General features: G+C 43.2%; 3 non-coding genes and 2 pseudogenes across 3 annotated transcripts; 3 read left to right on the top strand and 2 right to left on the bottom strand.

Moving 5' to 3' along the window:
- Positions 1–4,582: 4,582 nt before the first annotated feature.
- Positions 4,583–5,399, bottom strand: LOC123467288 (annotated as a pseudogene).
- Positions 5,400–7,499: 2,100 nt separating this feature from the next.
- Positions 7,500–8,405, bottom strand: LOC123467290 (annotated as a pseudogene).
- Positions 8,406–9,519: 1,114 nt separating this feature from the next.
- On the top strand, positions 9,520–9,592 carry Trnak-cuu. Its single transcript has one exon. It is a non-coding gene; the product is annotated as a tRNA-Lys (tRNA).
- Positions 9,593–9,647: 55 nt separating this feature from the next.
- On the top strand, positions 9,648–9,720 carry Trnav-aac. Its single transcript has one exon. It is a non-coding gene; the product is annotated as a tRNA-Val (tRNA).
- Positions 9,721–9,820: 100 nt separating this feature from the next.
- Positions 9,821–9,893, top strand: Trnav-cac. Its single transcript has one exon. It is a non-coding gene; the product is annotated as a tRNA-Val (tRNA).
- Positions 9,894–12,849: the final 2,956 nt, after the last annotated feature.

Genomic DNA, 12,849 nt, shown 5'->3' with positions numbered 1-12,849 from the left:
TCCTTCCAGATACGTGGCCAATCCAGATTAGGCCTCAGGATCTCCAGCTTTCCCATTGTCGTTTCCTCCAGGATCCAATGGTTGTAGGTTTTTCGATGAACCATTGGATTCCCCTGCACCAGAATGGAAGATGCGAAAAGTTGCTTGATTTGATGCAGGGGTTCCTGAAGGTAATAGGGTCTCTTCATGACTGCTACAAGTGTGGTGTTGTCCTTGTAGAGTGGCAATAAGGTTCGGAGAGGAAAGGACATCCAATAACGAAGTAGAGAGCTTTCTGGACTGCTGGGCCCTGTCAGGACTTTGTACAAGGGGCAGAGGAAAAGGGAACGGTAAAAGAGGTGTGTGTTGACCATTCCCAGTCCCCCTCTTTGACAGTACGGAAAATTACGGTTTTTTTCGGCCTTTCTACTTTCCCCATCCATAGAAATTTTATGACAGCCTTCGAAATCTGGTCAGCCATTTTTTTATATACAAGGTAATACCTGTGCAAAGTACACAGTTCCGGAGAGAACCTTCGACTTAAGGAACATTACCCTCTGGTAAATATTAAACCGTCGACTGGCATTCTCTCGCAGAATACTATTTAAAGAGCTAAATAAATCATTCCAAACCCTACTAGCTGTCTCTACTATGGAATGGGAAAATTTAATTCCTAACAGGGACAATTTTGGCGCTGACACAAGCCACTCAAGAGGCCAAATTGATCTAGAGCTCCAAGTCCCGAGTCCCTGGGCTTTTGTTTTCTCCTTATTCATCCTTGCCTTTGTCCACTGACAGAACATATCAAGGATTTGTCCTGCCCTGGTAAAATCTTCGTCACAAGAAACGAAAATGGTGACGTCATCAACAAAGGCTCTGACAGTGAGTTTTTCATTAAACAATGATATACCCTTGAGAACTTGAGATAAACGCACAAGCAAAGGCTCAATGTATAGAACAAAGAGATGGACAGATAGGGGGCATCCCTGGCGAATCGACTGAATATCACTAATCACCCCAGCCACCTCCGATCCGTTGAGGATTGACATTCCTGTTACAGAATACATAGTCTGTAACCAACGGACGAAAGTGGTGGGGTAACCCATAACATCCAGAATCCTCCAGAGGACTTCCCTGTTAACCAGGTCGTAGGCCTTTTCAAAGTCAACTCCAACAATGGCAGCGCCCATACCCCGAATCAAAAAGTTGGAAGAGTCATGACATCCCCGGTCATCAACGAATTGAATGACATCTCTATAAAGACTTAAGTTATCAAAAATCAATCTACCAGGTACCCCACCTTTTTGATTAGGCCCTATGGTAGATGACAGTGTCTGCCTCAATCGTCTCGCTAAGACAGATGCCATGACTTTGTAGTCACAATTCAAAAGAGAAATTGGCCGAAAATTAGAAATTCCACAAAAGTCCTGAAGACTTGGGAATTAGCCTGATCGCCGCTTGGCCCTGCGAAGACGCCAGAGATTCCCTTTCTAGGATATGATTAAACATATCCAAGAAATGGGGGGCAATCACGTCCCAAAATTCTACGTAAAACTCGTAAGGAATGCCATCGGTGCCAGGAGACTTGTTTGACTTCATTGCTATTAGAGCAGCTCTAATCTCAAGAAGCGAAATCGGTGCCGTTAGGTTTGGGGTTGGCTTAAAGCAATCTCTTACTCCCTAAGGAACTCAGTCTCTGCCAGTGTGTCAGGAGGAGGTTGATTTTTAAAAATTTTTGTAAAATGTGAAACAATCTCTGCTGAAATGTCCTCTTTGGTCGATAAGCAAGTGCCATTAGAGGCAATAATTTCATCAATGCGACACTTACGGTAGTTAATTCTGGCTCTATTTACATGAAAAATACTTGCTTCTTCTACCTCTGGGCCCTCGAAGCAGCGGGAACGAATCCCATACCCTTTAAGTGTGCTCTCCTCCCAAGACTTCGAGAATTTCCTCAACTGGTGAAAGGCAACCCAATCAAAGGTGTCTGCTTCGGCCAACTCCTGAATGCAAGACTGATAGAAAACTTAGTTTCTCTTATCAGTCTTGCTCTTTGCCTAGAATAATCTACCGAAATGCGCTTGATACCTGGTTTCAGGACACTCTCCCACCAATTTGCTACATTGCTTTCCCTAAGAGGATGATTAGCAGATTCCTGAATAAATTAGTTACATATTTCTGATAACCTTCTTCTGACAATATCAAAGTATTTAGTTTCCACAACCCGGCAGAGGATCTGCTACGATTCGGGAGATCGAGATTGCAAGTAAGTGTTGTTTGAACTGACTGATGGTCACTAATCGATAAAGACTGCAAAGAAATATTTAAAAATTTATCTGCAAAAGATCGACTAGCATAAATCCTATCAAGCCTAGAAGAACCCGAATGGTAATGGAAAGTGTGACCTGGTTCACTATGATTTAGCTTTTTCCAGATGTCTACCAGATCGAGACCAGTAACCATCTCCTTTAAAGCATAGCTAACGACACTACTGGGGATAGGGAGAGACTGGGTATTTGCCCTATCTTGGATGTCGTCAACGCAGTAAAATCGCCCATCAACACGAAGGGCAGTCGAGTGGTAACTGAGTAGGCAGGAACGGTTTGTCGAAGAAAAGTGTTTCTCTCGTTCTTAGCCTGTTTACCTGACGGGGCATCAATATTAATAAACGTAAAACATTTTACGTCGATAGAGATAAGCCTTCCATCAGGTTCAAGAAGCAATCGAGAATATTCCAGACCATGCTTAATGAGAAGGGCTGTTCCGTTTTTGTTGGGACCGACATTTGCTAGCAAGTGGTAACAGCTTTCAATAATTGGACAAGAATGAAAGGCTACCTCTTGAAGTCCAACGATATCTAGATTACCGTCCCTGCAGAAATTTAAAAGAATTTGACGTCGCTCGACTGACCTAATACCTCCAATGTTGATAGAAGCGATTTTTAGTCTTGAAGTCATTTGTTAGGTTTTTATGAGTCGGTGAATGCCTGAGGAAGGTTTAGAATTCTGGGCCGTCAAAGTAGGTTTGAAGCGTTTGTTTCGTGGTACCGTGGGAATTCTCAGGGGGTCCTTTGTTTTGTCAGGTCCCATGGTCTCAATTTCCCCCATGTCGGGTTCCATCGATTCCATTATAATTGTCATTGGTTCTTGGTCTTGTGTCTCTGTGTCAGGGGCTGTCATTTGGGATTTCATAATTGGTTTCGAAGGGTTGTCTTCAGAAGGTACAGTCAAGGAACTGGTAAGAGTGCTACATTCCATGGTTTCAGTTTCCAAATTTTGAGTCCCTCCTGAGGGTGAATCTTGCAATTCACCCTCCAAAGGTACCTTGGAAACCAAGGAATGTTTAGCTAAGGGAATTACTACGGGATTCTGTTTAATGGTCTCTGTCTTTTTAGTCATTTTGGGAACAGGTTTTTGGACAATGGTGGGTTCCTGGTTTCGTTTTAATGTCGGGCAGTTGTAGCTAAAGTGGGTCTCATCGTCACAAAGTCTGCAAGTAGGCTTTTGTCCGTCATACTTTACCATGGCACGATAACTGCCAATTGTAATGTATGACGGAATGTTTTTCGTCACCGTCATTCGTACGATCATCCAAGTGGCAAGGACAGGGTATAAAACTTCATCCTCTGCCACCCGATAGCGTTCCCACCGAGCTTCAATTACATTCCCAAAGTTCTTTAGACGTGTCTGAACTACTCCCAAGTCTAGATTCTGTGGAATCCCTGCAATTCGAACAAATTTCTCTTGGATATTGCTATCCCTTATGACTACGCCAACTTCTTTCCCCTCCAATTCGGTCCTGACGATACCACTGTGTTAGGACAAAAAACTTGAGGTGTATGCCTCTGATGTAAACGTAATTCTAGCGACCTGGTTTCTCGTATCTAGCACAGCAACTAGGCCTAAGAGATCCTGTGGCTCAACCTTCAAACTACGCACGAAACCATGAACTGTACGCATACTCAATCTCGGGAATTGAACCCCAAAATCAATATCTACACTATTGAGCCACTTGGCAGCCATTGTCCCCTAGACAATGTAAACAAACTGCCAAAAGGGAAGAGGGGAAGGTCCCCACACACGTAAACAAACACACAAATCAAATAATTTGGGGCCTGGCTGAATACTCCCATCAGAAAAGGAAATGTCTTCCCCAGGGTTTGAAACCGAACACAGCTCGGTTGCATCCATCTCTTCTTCCACATCGTTATCCATCTGATCTATCATGGATGGAATAGATGGTACTCCAGGTGCAATTGTATCGAGTGGCACATCGTCCCCCCCGAAAGGGTGGGAAAAGAATTGGTTTCCACACCCGGTATCGAAACTAAAACCTCTCGAGTCGGAGATCCGAGTTCATCCAAACGAGCTACACCGGTTTCTATTTCCTCGGCTTCCTCGACGAGGGAATGGGAAGAGGCAGTACGACTCCTTTTTTTGATTGTTTTTGTTGGTCGCGGAATTCCCTCGTCTCTTTCATTTTCTTTTTCCTTACCGAATAAGACGCCACAGACGAATCCACACAGCTAGTGTCTTCAGCGTCAGAATCGGTGTCAGAAAGAGACTCAGCTTCATCGGGTTTCGAAATTGGATCCTCCGGAGCTTTATAAAAAACGACTACAGTCGACATCGTTGACCTCTGGGCTAACTCGGGAAATGAATCAGCGTCAACAGTTGGAGCAATTGGCATTTTCCCGCCACCAGTCGGCCCTGTCTCCTGGGGCTTCCTAAAAATTTTAACTGTCCCACGATTTGTTAGTACACTATCATAGCTACGTGTTCCCATTGAGCCTTTTAAAATGGTGCTGGGGTGGTTAAACTACGGGGTTGCTTGGGGCAATTAGCTAAGACATGGGTGGGAGAATCACACATGCGGCATGTGTGCATTTGTCCTGCATAAGACACCATTAGTGGATCCTTGTAGCTTCCAAAGGTTATAAAAGATGGGATGACCTTGTGGATCTCCATATCCACATTGACAACTCCAGTCTTTATCCCGTTCCACCTTGGAAGCGACCTATCCTGATAAGTGTCCCAAAACACCCGAGAAATCACTCCAAACTCGCGCAATCTCTTGTTTAGCAGGCTAAGGTCATCATCGAATTTGAAATGTTGAATTCTAACGCGTACGAGGTTAACTGACCTATCTCTAACTCTAATTCGGACCTCCTTGCCACTAATGACTACAGATTCTTTTGCACTAAATTTATTCAAGAATTCAATATGGTCTTTGACGGTCTTGAACCCAATTCGGAAAACGCAAAAGGCTCGCCCTGGTAGGCGAGAAACAGCATCAATGATGCTGTCAGATTCATTACTATCATGCTCGAAACAATCGTAGAATTCATGCCTGGTCACTTCAGTATTACCAAAAGAGATTTCGGCAGTACGTGGCCAGACGTCTGGGGATTCCGTTCCCATTTTACCCACAACAAAGGGGCAAAGAGGAAAGAAAAAGGCAAAAAAGAAAAAAAAGGGCCAATACCAAAATGGCGCCTTAACAAACAAACAAGGGAAACAAACGACCTACATCGAACCTAGTACTCCTCGATTGAACGCTTGAGCGTTTAACGACTGAGCTACTACTGATACACCCGGGTCGTTTTTAGTGGGTTTTATGCGGTTAAGTGCACCTCTAATCCCTTCTATAAATTTTCCAGCTAATTGGTTATTAGGGGCGGGCTGATTCTGAAAGATTCCACTGAAATGTTTAATTATTTCTAGGTTAATTTGCTCAGATTGGGTAATTTTACAGTTATCATTAGTTTTGAGCTGGGTGATCAGAGACTTCTGGAAATTACTCGTTGACTTGTTCATATGAAAGGTAGATGTCTCTTCTTCGGCTGTACTTTGAACGCGTGAACGTATTGCAAATCCCCTCAATGCTTCTCGCTCCCAGGCTAGAAACTCACGTTTCAACTCCATGTAGCGCGCATGATTGAGATTTGCATTGTTCACGGTTTCTTTTAGTTGATGTTGGAGTAATTTCCGTTTGACTCTCTGGTCACAGATTCTCTTTTTACAATAATTAATTGATAAACGCCTGAGGCCAGGTTTGAAAATGTTCTCCCACCAGTGGTCTACGTTTCCAATACGGGATGTATGTTGGGACATTTCTTCAATAAAGACATGCACCAATTTTATATATTCTTCCTCCTCGAGGATTGATGTGTTGAGTTTCCATAAAACCCTTGACTTGTTTCTCACTACACGAGGAGGGGTGGTACTGTTTATATACCCTACGATTGGTCTGTGATCCCCGAGTGGTAACTCGTGCAAATGGATATCAGAAAATTTAACGTGGTGCTGACAATAAATTCGGTCTAATCTAGCCTGGCTAGTCGCACAAAAGTACGTCCAACAAGGTTCATTTTTCCGAATATCTCTCCAGACATCTGTTAATGAAAGGGCTTTTACTAAATCTCGGAGGGGTTCTAGTAGTGCTAGTCTAATTTTAGGTGGTGTTGTCTTGCTACTTTTCCGGTCATCGATCTCGTCAACGGCATTAAAATCTGCCAATATAATTGCTGGTGCCTTATACTGGGCAACATAAGCCGGAATAGTTTCCCGGAGGAAAGAATCCCTATAAGTTTTATTTTGGTCACCAGATGGGGCGTAAATACACACAAAAGCAAAACCCTTTACTTCCATGGCTATCAACCTCCCCTCCGGTTCAAACAAAATGTTGTTGACGCTCAGGCCGTGTCGTACTAGGATGGCTGTCCCATGTTTTCTAGGGCCGAGGTTTGTGTGCATCTGGTAATGGTTAGTAAATACGGTGTTCTAGTGGAAAACTACTTCTTGCAAACATATAATATCAAGTTTTTGATGTAAAAAGAAATTGAGCATTATTTGAAGTTTGTCAGGTGACGATATTCTGTTGATATTATATGTCGCGATGTTAATCATGATTAAAATTTAAAATTGGGTTTTGGGGATTGGGTCTTGTTATCGTTGCCCTTTTTCCTTCTAACGACCTCCATTGCTTTGAGAGTTTTATCTGCTATAGGAGTCGATTGAGTGCTGAGGGGGACGCCCAAAGATTCCTGAGTTTCGCTCACATGACTAGCCTTCTGGCTGTCAAGTGACCGTTGGCCAGGCTGAATACTCCCATCAGAAAAGGAAAAGTCTTCCTCATGGTTTGAAACCGAACACAGCTCGGTTGCATCCATCTCTTCATCCACATCGTTATCCATCTGATCTATCATGGATGGAATAGATGGTACTCCAGGTGCAATTGTATCGGGTGGCACATCGTCCCCCCGTAAAGGTGGGAAAAGAATTGGTGTCCACACCCGGTATCGAAACTGAAACCTCTCGAGTCGGAGACCCGAGTTCAACCAAACGAGCTACATCAGATTCAATTTCCTCAGCTTCCTCGACGGGGGAATGGGAAGAGGCAGTACGACTCCTTTTTTTTGATTGTTTTTGTTGGTCACGGAATTCCCTCGTCTCTTTCATTTTCTTTTTCCTTACCGAATAAGACACCACAGACGAATCAACACAGCTAGTGTCTTCAGCGTCAGAATCGGTGTCAGAAAGAGACTCAGCTTCATCGGGTTTCGAAATTGGATCCTCCGGAGCTTTATCAAAAACGACAACAGGCGACATCGTTGACCTCTGGGCTAACTCGGGAAATGAATCAGCGTCAACAGTTGGAGCAATTGGCATTTTCCCGCCACCAGTCGGCCCTGTCTCCTGGGGCTTCCTAACAATTTTAACTGTCCCACGATTTGTTAGTACACTACTATAGCTACGTGTTCCCATGGGGCCTTTTAAAATGGTGCTGGGGGTGGTTAAACTACGGGGTTGCTTGGGGCAAATAGCTAAGACATGGGTGGGAGAATCACACATGCGGCATGTGTGCATTTGTCCTGCATAAGACACCATTAGTGGATCCTTGTAGCTTCCAAAGGTGATAAAAGATGGGATGCCCTTGTGGATCTCCATATCCACATTGACAACTCCAGTCTTTATCCCGTTCCACCTTGGAAGCGACCTATCCTGATACGTGTCCCAAAACACCCGAGAAATCACTCCAAACTCGCGCAATCTCTTGTTTAGCAGACTAAGGTCATCATCGAATTTGAAATGTTGAATTCTAACGCGTACGAGGTTAACTGACCTATCTCTAACTCGAATTCGGACCTCCTTGCCACTAATGACTACAGATTCTTTTGCACTAAATTTATTCAAGAATTCAATATGGTCTTTGACGGTCTTGAACCCAATTCGGAAAACGCAAAAGGCTCGCCCTGGTAGACGAGAAACAGCATCAAAGATGCTGTCAGATTCATTACTATCATGCTCGAAACATTCGTAGAATTCATGCCTGGTCACTTCAGTATTACCAAAAGAGATTTCGGCAGTACGTGGCCAGACGTCTGGGGATTCCGTTCCCATTTTACCCACAACAAAGGGGCAAAAAGGCGGGAAAAATGCAAAAAAGAAAAAAAAAACCAATACCAAAATGGCGCCTTAACAAACAAACAAGGGAAACAAAACGAATTACAAGATCCAATACAACCAGAAGAGAGAGAGAAAAAAAGGAACAAAACAGTTTTTTTGGACTCACCGCAAGATGTCACTCTTGGGAGATCAGTTAGACACGTCTGTTAACAGCCGAACGCGCTAGCCAATTGCGCCACAAAGGCATCTGAATTAATTGGGGGAAACGGACACTTTGTGCTTCTTTACGACTGAGAGAAACGTAATGTGTTCATTCTCCAACCCTTTTGGTAATCCCAGAAACAACAATTAGGCACCATTTATCTAGTTTATGCTGCTACTGTCAGTGACCGGATACAAATGTTTAGTAAATAAAACCGGAAACAGACGGCTTCTTCCAGACGTCAGATGGCGCTGATGTTTTTAAATATTTTTTCCCTTCGGTACCACCATCAAGTTTACCAGGAGTAGAAATGGAAGTACTCTTCTCACGGAAGAAATTGAGCTACACTCGTTCTGCTCCAGAGATGGCGTCGCGGCTGGTAAGTTCCAAACTAACAAATATTTTAGGTTTTATCGAATCAAATAATTTACATTTTATTCGTATCACTGAGACGAATCCAATGCTCATTTGGGAAATATTCGTTTACAATTCATCGTTGGAGAAATTTAGGGTAAAAGTTTGTATCACGTGATCTACCTTATGGACACGTGTGATAAAGAGGAAGGGCTAGTTCGGAAACGTTTACTTTCATTACCTTAACCCTTGAATCTTTGCTTTCTTTCTCTCATTCCCTCTCTTCAGAAATTCCAATTAACCAGCCGCAAACGCCATCTCTGGAGCTTAACACGCGTAGCTCAACTGATTCTGCAGCCGTTACTACTCCCGATATACATCATGGTCTAACCCACCTCCTTTCCATATGTGGAGGCAGCTGTTTCATGTCTTGCTGGAAATCAAACGTATGAATCACACACAAAAAAAAATTTATTTAAGTTGTTATTTTTCTTTAGGACTCCACCGTTCCTTTGACAGAAGAAATACTCAATGGATTGTTGGGATCGTTTCTGTTTGCGTTAACCATTAACATGTGCCTGGCTAGCTCAGTCGGTAGAGCATGAGACTCTTAATCTCAGGGTCGTGGGTTCGAGCCCCACGTTGGGCGTTCAATTCCATGTGGTCTTAATCGAAACTTAGTTTCAATCAATGCGTGTTATTCAGTTCCCATAGTGTAGTGGTTATCACGTCGGCCTAACACGCTGAAGGTCCTCAGTTCGATCCTGGGTGGGAACAAGACATCCTTTGCATACAGTTCTGATGTGGTTATTTATATTGTTAACTTAGATTCGGTTGTAAAACCCTTTTATAAAAAGGATCCTATTGTAAAATTCGTGTTCTCATAGTGTAGCGGTTATCACGTCGGCCTCACACGCTGAAGGTCCTCAGTTCGATCCTGGGTGAGAACAGTCGGTTTTTGAAGTTTATCAATTTCACTGCAATCTGCGTGTCTGAGTAGTAACCAAAGGGCACGCCAAGTGGGGAGTCGGGTGAATTTTCCATATGGTCCCGCACAAGGCTTATAACTAGCTGATTACCACCAGAAGGCTCCCGAAAATGAAGTACACATGTTGTTTTTAGAGTAGTTTTGTTGTTTTGACGATTCAAAATTCCTTTAATTTGCTATTTTACGCGTCCCAAGTTTACTCATCATCAATGAAAGGAGTGCAAAGTAGCATAACTAATAAAGATAACCATAATCTGTTTAACTGTAGAGTTATCATGGTTGTACACCACTGATGACTAGGCAACGATGTATACGGAAAAGATACAGATGATTCTTAACCTATCATAAGGAGTCTCTAAGGATAAAAAAGAATATGTAAAAACTCCTATGCTACGCCCCTGGGTGGGAACGAACCACCAGCCTTCTTTTTTTTTTTTTTAAATTCTCTTTTATTATCTTTTGTTATCAGCTAATTGGGGCATTAAAACAAACGAAGCAAAAAAAAAAAAAAAAATTTTGGTCACCGGATGCAGATGTTAGCAAAAGGGATGTAGACGAAAATGTGGCAATGTTGGGGACTCTAATAATAAACAAAACAAAAACAAACAAATGCAATGTGTTTTGAGGTGGGATAATACCGTAAAATAAAACAAAACAAAAGTAAACAAAGCAGAAGAATTGGTAGCAGAAGACTTGGTAACAGAAAATATTAACAAAAATATACAAAGGCCATTGATGTTGGGAAAAGGAAATACAAAATAAACAAAAATAAACAAAATATACTAAAATTTATGGTAAAGATTAGGTAGGACATAGGGATCTAGGTTGACGAAGGGCTTTCCATAGGCTCTCTACTTCTTCTTGACGTGGGATGCGAAGGTGACTTCTTTCCTTCCAGGTGATGAAGAGGTAAGCAGCCAGAAGAGTGAAAGAAAACTGGAGATTTCCTATTGGTCCAAAATAGCCACGTATCAAATCTTCCTTTGACGAACTGCAGCCCATCTGACGCATAGTTCCTTCCAACCAGCTCCAAACGATGAGGCGTTCAGGACACTGGTACATCAGATGCTCATCGGTTTCGGGGTCTTCATTGCAGAATGGGCATGTTGCATCCTTGGTGGGGTCCAACCGATGGCATCTGGTTCTGGTAGGGAGAAGTTGCTGGTTGAACAGGAACATGGTCTCTCTGATGTTAGTTGGAAGGGCTGCAGTCTCCTTCCAGATACGTGGCCAATCCAGATTAGGCCTCAGGATCTCCAGCTTTCCCATTGTCGTTTCCTCCAGGATCCAATGGTTGTAGGTTTTTCGATGAACCATTGGATTCCCCTGCACCAGAATGGAAGATGCGAAAAGTTGCTTGATTTGATGCAGGGGTTCCTGAAGGTAATAGGGTCTCTTCATGACTGCTACAGGTGTGGTGTTGTCCTTGTAGAGTGGCAATAAGGTTCGGAGAGGAAAGGACATCCAATAACGAAGTAGAGAGCTTTCTGGACTGCTGGGCCCTGTCAGGACTTTGTACAAGGGGCAGAGGAAAAGGGAACGGTAAAAGAGGTGTGTGTTGACCATTCCCAGTCCCCCCTCTTTGACAGTACGGAAAATTACGGTTTTTTTCGGCCTTTCTACTTTCCCCATCCATAGAAATTTCATGACAGCCTTCGAAATCTGGTCAGCCATTTTTTTATTACAAGGTAATACCTGTGCAAAGTACACAGTTCCGGAGAGAACCTTCGACTTAAGGAACATTACCCTCTGGTAAATATTAAACCGTCGACTGGCATTCTCTCGCAGAATACCATTTAAAGAGCTAAATAAATCATTCCAAACCCTACTAGCTGTCTCTACTATGGAATGGGAAAATTTAATTCCTAACAGGGACAATTTTGGCGCTGACACAAGCCAATCAAGAGGCCAAATTGATCTAGAGCTCCAAGTCCCGAGTCCCAGGGCTTTTGTTTTCTCCTTATTCATCCTTGCCTTTGTCCACTGACAGAACATATCAAGGATTTGTCCTGCCCTGGTAAAATCTTCGTCACAAGAAACGAAAATGGTGACGTCATCAACAAAGGCTCTGACAGTGAGTTTTTCATTAAACAATGATATACCCTTGAGAACTCGAGATAAACGCACAAGCAAAGGCTCAATGTATAGAACAAAGAGATGGACAGATAGGGGGCATCCCTGGCGAATCGACTGAATATCACTAATCACCCCAGCCACCTCCGATCCGTTGAGGATTGACATTCCTGTTACAGAATACATAGTCTGTAACCAACGGACGAAAGTGGTGGGGTAACCCATAACATCCAGAATCCTCCAGAGGACTTCCCTGTTAACCAGGTCGTAGGCCTTTTCAAAGTCAACTCCAACAATGGCAGCGCCCATACCCCGAATCGAAAAGTTGGAAGAGTCATGACATCCCCGGTCATCAACGAATTGAATGACATCTCTATAAAGACTTAAGTTATCAAAAATCAATCTACCAGGTACCCCACCTTTTTGATTAGGCCCTATGGTAGATGACAGTGTCTGCCTCAATCGTCTCGCTAAGACAGATGCCATGACTTTGTAGTCACAATTCAAAAGAGAAATTGGCCGAAAATTAGAAATTCCACAAAAGTCCTGAAGACTTGGGAATTAGCCTGATCGCCGCTTGGCCCTGCGAAGACGCCAGAGATTCCCTTTCTAGGATATGATTAAACATATCCAAGAAATGGGGGCGATCACGTCCCAAAATTCTACGTAAAACTCGTAAGGAATGCCATCGGTGCCAGGAGACTTGTTTGACTTCAATGCTATTAGAGCAGCTCTAATCTCAAGAAGCGAAATCGGTGCCGTTAGGTTTGGGGTTGGCTTAAAGCAATCTCTTACTCCCTAAGGAACTCAGTCTCTGCCAGTGTGTCAGGAGGAGGTTGATTTTT

The sequence above is a fragment of the Daphnia magna genome, unplaced genomic scaffold (assembly GCF_020631705.1).
Source record: "Daphnia magna isolate NIES unplaced genomic scaffold, ASM2063170v1.1 Dm_contigs170, whole genome shotgun sequence".
NCBI classification, from domain to species: domain Eukaryota; kingdom Metazoa; phylum Arthropoda; class Branchiopoda; order Diplostraca; family Daphniidae; genus Daphnia; species Daphnia magna.
This window is presented reverse-complemented; position numbering and strand designations above follow the sequence as displayed.